We start from the raw sequence: 15,357 nt of genomic DNA on the forward strand, positions 1-15,357 counted from the left end.
CTGCCTAGAAAGTGGTCACGCTGGTTCCAAGCAAGGACAGTTGGTAGCCTAACCAACAGTCACTCCCTGTCCCCACAGGTCTACTAGGTGGCTGGCAGGCAACAGGTAACCCTGGGTGCTACAGAATGAGTTTTGATTTGCTCAAGCCCATTATAGTGGTTCCTTAGGAACAGTGGTTGACTTAGGAATGGCCCTGGACTGCAGTCCTGGCCAAGGAGTCATGATTAATTTGCTGGAGGTTCAAGATGCCAGGAAGGCACGTCCTTTTCTAGGGAAGTGGGAAAGCTTGGAGATACATCACCAGCTACACAACCACAGGTCTGAGGTCAGAACCCAACACACTGATTAGAAGAGCAGGAAGATGGAATGAGCCTGAGTGTTCCGAAAGTAAATTAACTAAGCCTGGAACTGCCTCACCTCCATAGTTCCTATTATGAGAGATTTTAAGTCCCTTGGAAGCTCGAGCTGTTTTTCAGTTGGATCTGCTGTAACATGTGGGTGAAACCACCCTGATACAACAGCCAATTAGCATCTGGTGGCCCTTGCCGTTGATGGGGTACTAGGTCCAAATCCATGCCAAACTCGGGGTGCCCTGGGAACTTTAGTCCCATCACCAGCACCCCAGACCTGTGAGTAAAAACACAAGTGAACAAGTGGGAAATTATATAATAAACTTTCCATAGGTTGGAAAAGTGTCAAAGCACTTTACAATCAAATCTAATTGAAAACAACAGCTCTTTAATCTAAATTTACAACATAATCAGCCTTCCAGTTACCTAATTATAATTAAATTAGATTGGCAGTGTATTTCGTAGATGCTAATTAAAAGCATAGAAAGAAAACGCAGTTTTGAAACCACGGTGTCTCCTCATTCCCTATGAGAGCTAAGTGTGGAAAGAGAGCTCCCTGAGCTGTAAGTCTGGAGACCTGGGTTCTCATCCTGCCTCTGCTCAAACTGGCTGTGTGACTTTAGGTCAGCCCCTGAGCCCCTCTGAGTCTCCTAGTCTGTTGCATTCCAATCAAGCACAGTGCCGTCTTTGATTCATTTTGCCCGTTCTTGAACATGATATAACTGAAATCAGACGCCACGTAATTTCCTGTGTGTCTAGCAAGACACCTACAACAATTTTTAGGGTGTTTTATTGCCGAAGAAATGACAAGCCCCAACTAGTAAAGATTTTGACTGTTGAAACATTGAGCCACCCTCAGGGCCCCAAGATTGCCCAGGCAGGAAGTTGGCTTATGCAAGCTGGACAGCCTCTATAGTAGAGCACTTCAGATGTGGCCCAGGAGATAGTGATCAAGGAGAAATCTCCCAGAGGGTGGAGTCAGTCATAGAGAAAAATGGACCAGGGAGCTCCTCTTGGAAATCAGAATAGGCTGAAATGAAGGGACCAGTCCATTCAGGAGCCCACCTCCTCAGCGTCTGCCTGGCAGAGCTCATCACTGCTGGAGGCTAGGGGCTGCTCTGTCTGCCAGCCTTCCTCTTTCTGAACATAGGCTGGTATTGCAGTCATGCTGTCTCCTCTGCTTCCATGTATGGGGCGTGAGCTGAGAATTGAGATAACTTGCCCTTTTAGTTTATACGTCGTTAATGCGAGAGAAACCACATTCAAACTCAAGGGCGATCCGGTATGTTCTTAGGGAAGGAAGAAGAAAAGTGTGCACAGATGTTCAGCTGGTCATCAAGGCTTTGTGACCTCCTTCTGGACTGGGGAGTGGTCACTGAGGAGCAGCAGCTGCCCTGCCAGGGATAATGTTTGCCAGCCCCTTGCATGCATTTTTTTTTTCAGTTGGGATGAAATTCACATAGCATGCAATTAACTGTTTTAAAATGGACCGTTCAACAGGAGCTAGTCCATTCACAATGCTGTGCAGCCAACCTCTATATCAAGTTCCAAAACATTTTCATCACCTTAAAAGGAGCAATTACACCCCATTCCTCCCTTTTTCTGGCTCCTGGCAACCACCACTCTGCTTTCTGTCTCTGTGTGCATGTGGGCTAAGTTGCTTCTTTTAGGTCCGACTCTTTAAGATCTCATGGTCTGTAGCCCGCCAGGCTCCTCTGTCCATGAGATTCTTCAGGCAAGAATACTGGAGTGGGTTGCCATGCCCTCCTCCAGAGGATCTTCCTGACCCAGGGGTCGAACCTGCTTCTCCTGTGGCCCCTGCACTGCAGGTGGATTCTTTCCTGCTGAGCCATGGGGTGAGCCCTTCTCTCTCTACAGATTTACCCATTCTGGATATTTCTTATAAGAGGAACCATTCAATATGTGGCCTTTTGTGCTTCACTTTGCATAATGTTTTCCAAGTTCATCCATGTTGTAGCCTATGTCCGTGCTTCATTCCTGTTTGTGACTGAATAATATTTTATTGTATGGATTTACCACAAGTTGGGTTATTCATTTGTTTGTTTTAGTTGTTTTTTTCTTTTTGTGGCAGTATAGTCGATTTACAATGGTGTGTTCATTTCAGGTATACATCAAAGTGAATCAGTTATACATATACATATATCCACTCTTTTTCTTTAGATTCTTTTCCCATATAGGCCAATACAGAGTACTGAGTAGAGTTCCCTGTGCTATATACAGCAGGTTCTTATTAGTTATGTATTATATATATATTTTATATATATATGGCAGTGTGTACATGTCAGTCCCGATCTCCCAATTTATCCCTCCCCACGCTTATCTCCTGGTAACCATAAGTTTGTTTTCTAAATCTGTACCCATTTCTAATACAAATTGCTTATCCATGCATCTGTTGATGGGCATTCCTGGAGAAGAAAATGGCAACCCGCTCCAGTATTCTTGCCATGGACAGAAGAGCCTGGTGGGCCCCACAGTCCATGGGGTCACAGTCAGACACGACTGAGTGACTAACACATTGTCATCGTCATTGATGGGCATTTGGGCCCACCTTTCGGCTGTTGTAGATCATGTGAAAAATTCTCTACAATGACAAGTGGGTGGAAGGGACCTTCATCACATCTGGGCAAGAGTTCAGTTCAGTTCAGTTCAGTCACTCAGTCATGTCCGACTCTTTGCGACCCCATGAATCTCAGCACGCCAGGCCTCCCTGTCCATCACCAACTCCCGGAGTTTACTTAAACTCATGCCCATCAAGTCGGTGATGCCATCCACCCATCTCATCCTCTGTCGTCCCCTTCTCCTCCTGCCCCCAATCCCTCCCAGCATCAGGGTCTTTTCCAATGAGTCAACTCTTCCCACCAGGTGTCCAAAGTATTGGAGTTTCAGCTTCAGCATCAGTCCTTCCAATGAACACCCAGGACTGATCTTTAGGATGGACTGGTTGGATCTCTTTGCAGTCCAAGGGACTCTCAAGAGTCTTCTCCAACACCACAGTTCAAAAGCATCAATTTTTCAGCTCTCGGCAAGAATGTCTCCCCTCTGTCTCAGCCCCCTCAGTGGATTCCAAGTTGTACGGGAAGAAGGAAGCACAAGATGGAGGAACCTCAGTCCTTGATGAAGGCTGCCTGACCAGGAACACACGCACATCATGCTATAAACAAGAAATAAACATCTATTGTTTTAAACCACTAAGATTTTGGGGTTTGGGTGTCCCAGCAGCTGGCATTAACTTATACCTCACTCAAGATCCATCTCTTAATTTCCAGCTTCCTAGTAGAGTCCAACCTGTATAATCCGCCCTCAAATCTCAACTGGCCTGTATCAGAAACCAGATTCATCATATCTGCTCTAGGCAGGGATATGTCAATTACAGGATTCAGAACCCCCTTAAACCAGCTGAAGCAAAGTAAGAGTTTACTATAAGGCTACTGAGTTTACTATAAGTCCCTGAGACGTCAGGGACTTTGGAGACAGGAAAAAAAAAAAAAGTACACCCAAATCTCGTGCAAGCAGTCAGAAGCACAGCAAGCAAAGAGGCCTAAAGGAAAATGGGTCCCTGAGTGCCAGTCACGGGGTTGTCCCAAAAATGTAGGGAGAGAACGTTTTCAATTTCAGTTTTGCAATGAGTGGAGTTGAGTCACCAAGTTGTGTCCGACTTTTACAATCCCATGGACTACCGTACACCAGACTTCCTTGTCCCTCACTATCTCCTGGAGTTTGCCCAGGTTCGTGTCCATTGAATTGGTGATGCCATCCAACCATCTTACCCTCAACTGCCCTCTTTTCCTTCTGCCTTCAATCTTTCCCAGCATCAGGGTCTTTTCCACTGAGTTACTGTTTTAAAATATGCTGACCATGAAATCTCTAGTCCTGCTGTGTATTTGATACTCATTTCCAGGCAAACCCTAGCCCCCAGGCTCCATTGATCTTCCTCTGTGCTAAGATGTGGGTCCAGATGGCCATTAGGAGCTGAGGCAAGTACCATCTCAACTTCCCCCACCCAAGGCCCAGGTGGTCTCTGGTCTCTGCTTCCCTCTGGGCAACTGTGCGTGGCTCTGCTTCACAGACGGCAGTGCTTCTGCTTGCTTCTTCTCTCCCAGGCAGGCCTGACTTCCCACTGGAGACAGTCCAGCCCTTTATCCTGAATATCCAGACCTCACTGGTTTCATTTTTGCCTCTGAAATCTTAAGTGGCCCAGGGCCCACTCCCATCTGTCACCTAGAATTACTGCCTTGTGTGGCTGTTTCTTCACTAGTGATTGTTTATCTCATCTCTGCAGAGAGAATAGGGTGCCAGAGTTTCATGCCTGGGCCAGAACCTGGTGCCCCCACACATTATTTTATGATCGCAGGCAAATGACTGAATATCTCAGAGCCTTAATTTTTCATCTGTAAAATGGGTAGAATAATACTACTCACCTTAGAGTTCTTGCAAATATTGTATATAAATATGTGTATATATATAAGGTAATGCAAGCAAAATGCTTAGTAGGGTTCCTTAGTAGGTTTCCTTAGTAGGTTTCCTGATACATAGTAACTGCTCTCAATTTTTACAGTTCCATCTCCCTCCTCTGTCTTGCAGGTGCTTGGGGAGCAACAGATGTGATCATCGTATCAGTCTGGTCCTCAGACCTTCAGATGAGCAGAATCAGATAGGGAGCTTTGGGGAAGGCTCCTTGGCCCTCCCTCATGCAACTGGATCAGAATCCCTGGGTTGGGCTTAGGAATCTGAGGTTATAATAATCAGCCAAAAAAAAAAAATAATAATAATAATAATCAGCCAGGTTCAGTACCCTAGGGAGACCCCATCAGGCTGGTGAGGCTACTTTCAGTAGGAAATAGGAAGAAAATGCCAATCATGGCCTAAAGCAGTCATCCCCCTGCAGTCACTAGAGTTCCTCCCTCCCTCATTCAAACCCTGGTCAAAATCCCCTCCTCAGAGGGCCGACTGTCTCCCTCCATCTCTTTCCTCATCCTCCCTAGCATTTTCCACTACCCGATCTGGAGTGTATGTTTATTGTTTATCATCCATCTCTCCCACCCTTGAGGCATGTGGCAGTGCCTAGCACATACCGTGAAGAAGAGATTGAACCAGCCTCTACTGAAGCTCCCTTTCCCATCCCTTAGCAAGATGTGGGGCAGATTTCAAAGCTTTCAGGTCCCCTTCCTTATTAAAATTCAGCCCAGTTTGGTTTAGAACTCTAATCTCTTATATGATTCCAAAGTCACCCCTTCCCCATCATGAGTGGATTTGGGGCTCTGGGGACTTGAAAGGGGACAGACAGTCTGCTTTCCACCTCTTCCCCCCACCTCCCCCCACCCACCACTGGGATTGAAGGGAGCTTGGTGTGCCTTTGAGATAACCCTCTCCTCCCTCATGTTGTCAGAGGTTGGGGGCTGGGAGTCAGCAACTCATGGGAAAGGAACGGGGAGTCTCTCGGGGTAGCCAGTGTTTTGCAATCCCCTCCAGGTTAGCAGAGCTACTGGCCTGCCTGACTCTTCCTGGGGGAGCTTCTCAACGCTAGTGCCTTGTAGGGGGCACGCGGGGGTTCCTCTGGATGTTCTCTGAGTGAGTGATCCTGTTCCACTCCACCACATACCTAAGCTGCCTAAACTGGCAGTTACACCCATGGCCTCTGGCTGCTGGGGTCCTCTTGCCTGGAGGCAGCCACCTCCCACTGTGTCCCCTGGACGCCTGAGAAAGTCACACATGTGGGTGTTCAGGGCACACATGGGTGGACAGGCGCCAGCCCTACCCTGCAGCTTCTCTTCCGCCCTCTTCTCCCCTGCACGGTGAGGCTCATCTGGAGAACAGCATGTTCAGGGCTGAGCGCTATCTGATTGGGATGGTGGGGCCCCAAGGGCCCACAAGGGATACTTTGCAACCCTTAGTTACACAAGGAGGGTAAAAACACAAAGGAGCAGCCCCCCAACACCCACGCACACCTTGGGGAGGAAAGAAAACTGCCCCTGGTGAACCCCCTCACGCAGCCCAATCAGGTGACTCCTTGTCCTCATCAGTCATGGGCCAAGAGCCACAGGACAAGTCCCAACTCACAGCCTGTCCAACAATCAAGTACTTCTTGATCTTCTGATCAAAGCTTCCAGATTTGGAGGCTGTGCCAAGTGCAATGACTTCATGAAACTTATAAAAGTCAGGATCCTAACAGAGCCATAGGAATACAAATTTTTGTTTCTCCCTCCCCTCCTTGGAGAAGGAAATGGCAAGCCACTCCAGTGTTCTTGCCGGGAGAATCCCAGGGACAGGGGGAGCCTGCTGGGCTGCCATCTACGGGGTCGCACAGTCAGACACGGCTGAAGTGACTTAGCAGCAGCAGCAGCTCCCCTCCTTCCTTCTTCAATTCTCCAGTGGCTGAAGGAATATAAACTGACTTCTAGAAAGTGGCTCTTAAAGGAAAGGGCAGGATCTTCCCTATTTCCTGATGGCTAGAAGGTGGACCTGATGGACATGATGGCTGGAGCTACAGCAACTATCATGGGCTATAAAGGAGACACTACATGATAAAGGTGCCAGAGCAACAGAGTAGAAGGAGTCTGGGTACCCCACGATCATGGAACTGCCTTTCCATCCCTAGGCTATTTGGGTCTGTTTACATGAGAGAGAAACATGCCTTACTGTGTTCAATCATCTTTTTCAAACTTCCTCTTACAGCCAAAACTTGTGCTAATAGTCTGGCTGTAAGCTTGAGGCCTCACTTTATTGGAAAAATCATCTGCTTGCAGGATTGAAAGACAAATGGAAAGGAAATCTGCCTCATGACTTGATATTCTTTAAAGATATTTGTGTGCTACTTTAGTTCTCCCTCCTGCCACAAGTGGTGTCTGCCTCACGCTTTAGAAAAATCTCACAGGTTACGAAGTTGGTAAAACCCAAGTTAGAATTTGGTTTCTATGATTTCTTCAGCTGTGTAGTAACCTTGAGCAATTTACCCAACATTTCTGAGTTTTAGTTTTCTGTTTTATTAGAGGGTTTTTAGAAAAATATATTTTACTTACTTATTTTTGGCTGCATTGGGTCTTAGTTGCAGCACACAGGATCTTTGGTTGCAGGGTGTGGGCTCTCCATTTGCAGCATGCAAGCTTAGTTTCCCAGTGGAACGTGGGGTCTTAATTCCCTGACCAGGAATCGAACCAGAGTCCCCTGCATTGGAAGGCAGTTCTTAACCACTGGACCACCAGGGAAGTCCCTTCTGTTTTATTAAATAAGAATAATAAAGTCTGTCTTGAAAAGTTCATCTGACGAATTTTTATTGAACATCCACTATCTGCATGACGTTAAACTGGAGATACCATAGACAATAAACAAGGGGAGAAATAAACAAGGGGCTCAAAGTCCAGTGAGGGAGAGATGATAAAGCAAATAAGCAAGCAAACAAAATAATCACAGTGAACAGTTTACTGTAACAGAGAGTAACAGAATGTAGGAGCCCTGGGAGCTGGGAAATCCTCCCCGATGAGGGCTAAAAGACACACTTCCTGTAAAGCGCTGAACACACGCGCGAGCTACTATTCTAGTCCCCGCCTAGACATTTCAGTCTCCCCACATGGGCATGAACAAAGCCCGAGGACAGTCCCCCACCCCGTGCTGCTTGCGCACAGCTCTATCAGGGTAATCTGATCTGTGCTTTTTCTGTCCATCCAAGGATGGAAGAGGGAGGCTGGACAGACAGAGGGCCTCACACAGACTGCCAGCAGGGAAAGCTGTTGGCTGGAAACCCTGCCTGGCACAGACCCATGAATGAACTGGCCTTGTCCCTGTGCCTAATGGGCACCACCTGGGTCCCAGGGACGGCAACTGGCATCAATTAGTTCTCATCAAGCCCAAGCTGGAGCGGCACCCTGGCTCCGCTCCCAGGTAGTGGAGTCAGAAGCCGCCAGCTCCTGAGCTGTGTGTCGTTTACTGCTCACGGCCTCCGTTGGTGACCTCTGTTCCATTATTCCAGACCCACCGGGCCGGTGGCTGTCATCATCATGAGAAACCTCGTTCTCTGGAGGGGCCAGATGTGTGCAGTGAGGACCACTTAAGCAACAGAAGAATTCTGAAAATTCCCTTTCTGGCTTTCAAATTTCATGGAATACAGAAAGATAGGCAGTCCAAAACTGGAGGGATTGCATGGAACCTAAGCGAAGTACTATGAAGGCAGACCTAACGGAGAGATCAAGTCCCCCTCAGCTGTTTCCAGGTGTCCGATCTCGGGCAAGGTACTTAGCCTCCCTAAGCCTTGGTTTCCGCATCTTAAAATGGGCATGGTAAAAAAAAAAAAAAAAAAAAAAATGGGCATGGTAATCCCTGGAGGGGAAGGAGTAACTAAAACAATCCACGTAAACACTTTTAGGAAATCTTCCACATGTGTTTGTTTTGACCCATCTGCTTTATTCCACAAATGTTTCCAAGCATCTAAGATGCGTGAGGCTCTGTTCTAGGCTCCAGAAATGCAAAGACAAATAACAAACCTAGAAGGACAGTTGAAAGGCATCTCATCTGGGACCATCCATTTTTAAACTGCGGAGCTTCTAAACTGAGTGAAAGGCCCTAGGATCCACCCACCCCACTGTATCACTTAACTTCTGCCAGGTAACAAACTGCTCCAAAACTCAGTGACTTCCAGCAATAAGTGTTTCTACTTTCTCGTGACTCTGTGGATTATCTGGGCAGTTCTGGTCTGGGCCAGCCTGGTCAGACCTGGGTGGGCAGGGTCGGCCCCACGCACAGGTCCCAGGCCTCAGCTGGGAGGTCTGCAGCTACACTTCTCTTGGTCTCGGAGCCTCCAGGAGGCTGCTGGTGAGCTAGTTCACTAGCTGCCAGAGGGCCCCATGGTAAGAGAGAAGGCAAGCTCCAACTCACCAGCACTTTCTTAGCCTCTGCCTGTGACACATTAGCTTCGCTCCCTTGGCCAAAGCAGGTCACCTGGTCAGGGCCAGAGTCTGTACAGGAGGGGACCACCCAAAGGCGTGGAATGAGGGAAGTGGGAACAAATGGGGCTGTCACTGCTAGAGTCAAACACAATGAGCCATTTCCACCTTCCAGAGGAGAAAGAACCTGATGATAGGAATCAGAGAAGAAATATAAGGGAACCACACACTACGTACTTCAGTGATTCACAAATGTTTTTGATCACATATCCCTGTATTTGATCCCATATCACTGTACTTTGATCACATATCCCTTAGGGGCTGCCATAACAGAATACCACAGACTGGGCTGCTTAAAGGACAGAAATGGACTGCTCACCCTTCTGGAGGGTGGAAGTCTGAGATCAGGGTACCATCACAATAGTTTCTGCTGACAACTCCTGTCTGGCTTGCCGATGACCACCTTCTGGATCAGGGCTCACGTGGCCTTTCCTCCGTGTGTGTGCATGGAGAGAAAGAGAGAGATTGCTCTCCTCCTGCCATTATAAGGTCACCAATCCTCTTAGTTTAGGACTCCATCCTCACGACCTCATTTAACTTCGTGTGCTCAGTTGCTCAGGCGTGTTTGACGCTTTGCAACCCCATGGACTGTAGTCCAACAGGCTCCTCTGTCCATGGAATTTTCCAGGCAAGAATACTGGAGTGGGTTGCCATTCCCTTCTCCAGGGGATCCTCCCGATGCAGGGATTGAACCCACATCTCCTGCATCTCTTGTATTGACAGGCAGATTCTTTACCACTGAGCCACCTTGGAAGCCCCATTCAACCTTTGATCACCTTCTAAAAGCCCTAATTTCAAATTCAGTCACCATGAGGTTAGGGCGTCAACATATGATTTGGGGATACCATTCAGTCCATAGCAATACCTAATTTTTTTAATTTCACATCTCCAATATATGCATGCATGGACAGCAGCCCACCACTTCTCACTTTCATGCATTGGAGAAGGAAATGGCAACCCACTCCAGTGTTCCTGCCTAGAGAATCCCAGGGACGGAGGAGCCTGGTGGGCTGCTGTCCATGGGGTCGCACAGAGTCGGACACGACTGAAGCGACTTAGCATGCATGCTAAGTACCCCACTTGGAGACCACTGATTTGCTTTATAAAGACAAATAGGAAGTTTCACACATGATACTAAGATTTGAAACAATGCCTTATACCCAAACCTGGGGGCTTAAAGCAAGAGAAATGTATTTACCCAAACCTGAGGGCTTAAAGCAAGAGAAACGTATTCTCTCACAATTCTGGAAGCTTGGAATCTGAAACCAAGGTGTGGGCAGGGCCCTGATCCCTCTGGAGGCTCCGGGAAAATCCTTCCTTGACTCCTCCAGCTTCTAGTGTTGTCAGCATTCCTCGGCTTGCATCGCTCTGCAGTGTCTTCACATTGCTGTTTCCTCTGTGTGTCTATTTTCCCTGGTAAATGTCCTTTTACAATGACAAATGACATTTGTCATTGGATGTCAGGCCTACCTGGGGCTTCCCAGGTGGCTCAGTGGTAAAGAATCTGCCTGCCGCAGGAGATGTGAGTTCGATCCCTGGGTTAGGAAGATCCCCTGGAGGAGGAAATGGCAACCCACTCCAGTTTTCTTGCTGAGAAAGTTCCATGGACAGAGGAGTCTGGAGTGCTACAGTCCGTGGGGTGGCAAAAAGTTGGACACGACTGAGCAACTGAGCAAGCACACACGTGGGGCCTACCCAGATAGATGGTTCAGGGGGATCTGCTCCTCTCAAAGCCCTTAATCACATCTGCAAAGACCTCATTTCCAAATAAGGTCACATTTGCAGGTTCTGAGGGTTACCACTCAACCTAACGCACGCATCCTCCCCACTATTGTAATGGATGCAGTGGGAACTAGAGGGGAGTCGGGGCACAGTGTGGACCGGCTTCTGTCTCTCCCTCCTTCTGTCTCTCCCCGCAGAGCTTCTCTGAACACAAGGTTTCTCTCCAGAACACTTCCCCCAGCAAAGAAGTCCTTCCTCACTGTGGTTCGTGATTAACGCATGTCTTCTGATGTGAAGGAAATGCCTGAGACTTAGAAAAGCAATTGCTTGTCCTTTAAGAACTCTTAAGACTCCTTCCTCCTGTCTTTCCACTACCTTTCCCGTGCATCTCTTCTCCTCTAGGACCCCTCCAAGCATTCTGTCAGGAACTACTAGCCTGGTTTCTGATTTCCAAGGAAGGAGCCAGCCACTGGGGTTTTACAGCGGGCACAATAGCACCAAAGCCTGGACAGCCCCAGGGCAGAGCTCTGGCCAACCAGGAAAGGAAGAGTAAACTAGGGACATTGCCTCTTAGCCTCAGAATCTAACCACTTTCAAGTTTTGCTAGGAGTTTGCCCCATGATCAGGGTTGCTATATTTAGCAAAAATCAAGGTGCCCAGCTGAATTTCTATTTTGGATAGACAATGAGCAGTTTTGTTTTGGTTGTTTTTTTTTTTTTTAGTATTTTAGTATATGTATTTCTCATGCATATTTAAAAATCTACTGAAGATGAAATGTTTGGAAACACTTATTTTTTAAAAAATGGTCTATCTGAAATTTAAACTCAATTGAGTATCCTGCATTTTATCTGTCAACCCTACTTATGACCTTCCCTCTCTCTTCTTCCTTCCTTTCTTCCAAAAAACCTGGTCTCTGCAAAACCCCATAGTAGGCATAAATAAAGCCAGTACTTTCCTTGGGGCTTCCCAGGGGGTGCAGTGGAAAAGAATCTGCCTGCCAATGCAGGAGATGCACGGGACTCGGGTTTAATCCCTGGGTCGGGAAGATGTCCTAAAATAGGAAATAGCAACCCATTCCAGTATTCTCGCCTGGAAAATTCCATGGACAGAGGAGCCTGGTGGGCTGCAGTCCATAGGACAGCAAAGAGCTGGACACGACTGAGCAACACACACAATGCTTTCCTTCGAGGTGTTCACAACATAGGGGAGGAGACAGGTAACAGATGGCCTTGGCACAATGAGATTCATCTCCATCCTAATAAAGCCTCATTCAATTATTCAGAGTACATAGAAGAAGCAGCAATTCTATATGAGGAAGAGCTGAAAGAGGTGGGGAAAAGCTCGAGAAAAGGCATAGGGGTGGAAGGCTCTTGAGCTGACTCCATGGACGAGTGTAAAGCCATGGAAGGCATGACTTCAGGAAGACATGCTGGGCTCTGGGAGCATGGAGTGGAGCTCTTGCTGAGGCCAAGTTGCTCATGTGGGAGCTGTGTGGGTCTGAGGAAGGGTGGGGGACTACTGGCATCAGAAGTGGGGGCCAGAAGTGTTGTCTGGAGAGTGAAGGGCTCTATACACCATGCTGAGGAGTTGGGGCTTTCTCGGATGGGTTCAAACCTACAAATGGACAAAGTTCAGATCGTAAGTGACCATAGAGCTGTGACCACAACCGTTGCAGCAACCTGCCCAGAAATCCAAATCACAGCCTCAGTCCACAGCTCCCAGCTTCCCACCTTTTTGTCCCCGCTTCCAACTTAGGACCAATCACATAAAATGCCCATTTCCAGTTACCAGCCTCCACCTTCCTCAGGCAACGAGCTCCAGTTAGGGCACACCTGAAGTCTCTGAAACGTGTTCGTGCCCCCTGCTTGGCTTTGAGTTTCCGCTCTAAAAGAATTGCTTGTTTATTCTCATTTAAGTCACGTCTTCATTTATTTCCACAGTAGAGACCACAGGTATTGCTTTGTAGAGAGGGAGAGGGGGCAATGGAAACAGATCTCATACCCTGATATGTGGTGTTAATACAGCCACAGAGAGTGGTGTTATTCAGAGCTAGAAAAATCTGCTTTTTAAGACCCTTTGCAATCTATACACACACAGAAATTAATAACGTTTATGTTCACCTGAACACACCCAAATTCTTTTACATTCTAAAGAAAGGCTTTATATCTTTAAATGCAGTTTAAAAACAAGTGTCAGCGCTGTCTTCCATTTTCTTTCTGACAACTTTTTTATTTCCCCTTGTGGGAGATTGCATCAATTTGTCCCTCTTCCCTAGATCAGGTCCCTGATTAATTTTACTCTACAGCCTCCTCTCACCACCACTCCCCCCCAACTAAATGGGTGGAGCCCTGTGATGGTGAATTTGGTCATGTGACCTGCTTTGGCCAATGATATGTTAGCAGATATGATGCAAGCAGAGACTTGAGTCAGTCTTGGCCTCTGAGTCTGGGGCTTTTATACCTCTGCCACCTGCATAAGAAGGACCCCGCTTGTCACAGAAGAGGATGAGTGTCAGGTGGAGCTAAACCACTCCAGCCAAAGAGTCTAGATTACACAACCACCAGCTGACCAATGAGTTAAATAGTTATTTTTCAGTTCCTCTAAAATTTTGTGATTGTTACTCAACAGTTCATACCAATAGTTGACTTTCCACCGCTTGATTTCAGAATTTCAAGAAATTCTTCATTACCATGAGTATATGATTATTCATAGCAAATTCTAATGGTTGTCTACCCAAATTCATGTCCATTCTTTCCTTCTGTTAGAACCTTGATTTTATTTTCAGGTCACCCTGTGCTCAGACAAGTGCCCAGAGAAGGTGTCCTGTTCAACCTCAAGGAACAAATTTCCGTACATCCAAGTCAATTGTAGTTTTCTGGTGACTGCAAATCTATACCTGTTATGGCCAGTGAAGTGTCAGAAGGCTTCCAGGGGCTTTCTGAAATGGCTTCTCTCCTCTTTATGAGGAATTCATGAGGTGAGGCTTCCTTTTTTAATGCCACTTGACTCTTAGAACTGCTGCTGCCATCTCGGGACAAAGAGAGAAGCTGACAACAGGAAAACCGACATTTTGAAGAGAACAGATGGGAAGGGGCTGTGTCCCAGACTCGTTGAGTGGCTGTCCCACAGCGAGCCTTTGGCACTGCCCTAACTCGGGGCTATTTGATACGTGCCCTTGCTATTTAGGCCTTGTTTTCTTACAGCTTCTACTCCTTATAGCTCAATCCTTCCTGATTCGGATGTCTCCTCAGAAAAGGAAAATCCCATTTAAAGAGTGGGAAGAGTTGATTTTCTTTTCTTTCTTATGTTTTCATCAAATGATTCATAAAATCACGTACTAAAAAATGGGGCAAGGCCTCTCAAAATCTTTGAAGATGGGCTTAAAATGTTTGCTCCAATTTGTTGTTGCTGAGTCATTCAGCTGTGTCCAGCTCTTTGCCACGCTATGGACTGCAGCACACCAAGCATCCCTGTCCTCCACCATCTCCCTGAGTTTGCTCAGACTCATGTCCAGTGAGTTAGTGATGCCATCCAATCATCTCATCCTCTGTTATCGCCTTGTCCTCTTGCCCTCAATCTTTCCCAGCATCACAATCTTTTCCAATGAGTCAGCTCTTCACATCAGGTGGCCAAAGTATTGGAGTTTCAGCTTCAGCAACAGTCCTTCCTGTGAATATTCAGGGTTGATTTCCTTTAGGAATGACTGGTTTGATTTCCTTGCAGTCCAAGGGACTCTCAAGAGTCTTCTCCAACCCCACAGTACAAAAGCGTCAATTCTTGGGTGCTCAGCCTTCTTTATGGTACAACTCTCACATTTGTACATGACCACTGGAAACACCATAGCTTTGACTAGTCAGAACTTGGTCATATAGATGTCATTTGCTTCAATGACATGATGCCTCCAAAATTTGACTTTAAGTGGTGTCACCATGGCTACAATATGCTATGAAAGGACTCCTGACCTCACTACATGAGTCTGTGCCGCTTTGGGCTAACAGATAAGTGCAGGAAGAATTTCAACAAGCACAAGGTTCCTTGATGATGGTCCCTCCTTCCAAAGAGAGACTCCCAGGGCCTATTACCCTTTCTTGACCAGGGTGAAGTTGACCCTCTTTAAGTAGCAGCATATACATTATGAAAAGCTGATTCAGTCCTCAAGAATGTTCTTGCTCCAGCACAACAAGCACATGATACATCTGCTCAGTATGATACATCCCAATGCAGTAGATGACACTTTTTGAAAACATATTAAAATGTCATTAGATTTTATCTAAACTTGCTGCTAATTTGGGTAACTTGTCTATCTTCCCCTCTTCCCATGCTGTGCTCAG

The sequence above is a fragment of the Dama dama genome, chromosome 15, assembly GCF_033118175.1.
Source record: "Dama dama isolate Ldn47 chromosome 15, ASM3311817v1, whole genome shotgun sequence".
NCBI lineage: Eukaryota > Metazoa > Chordata > Mammalia > Artiodactyla > Cervidae > Dama > Dama dama.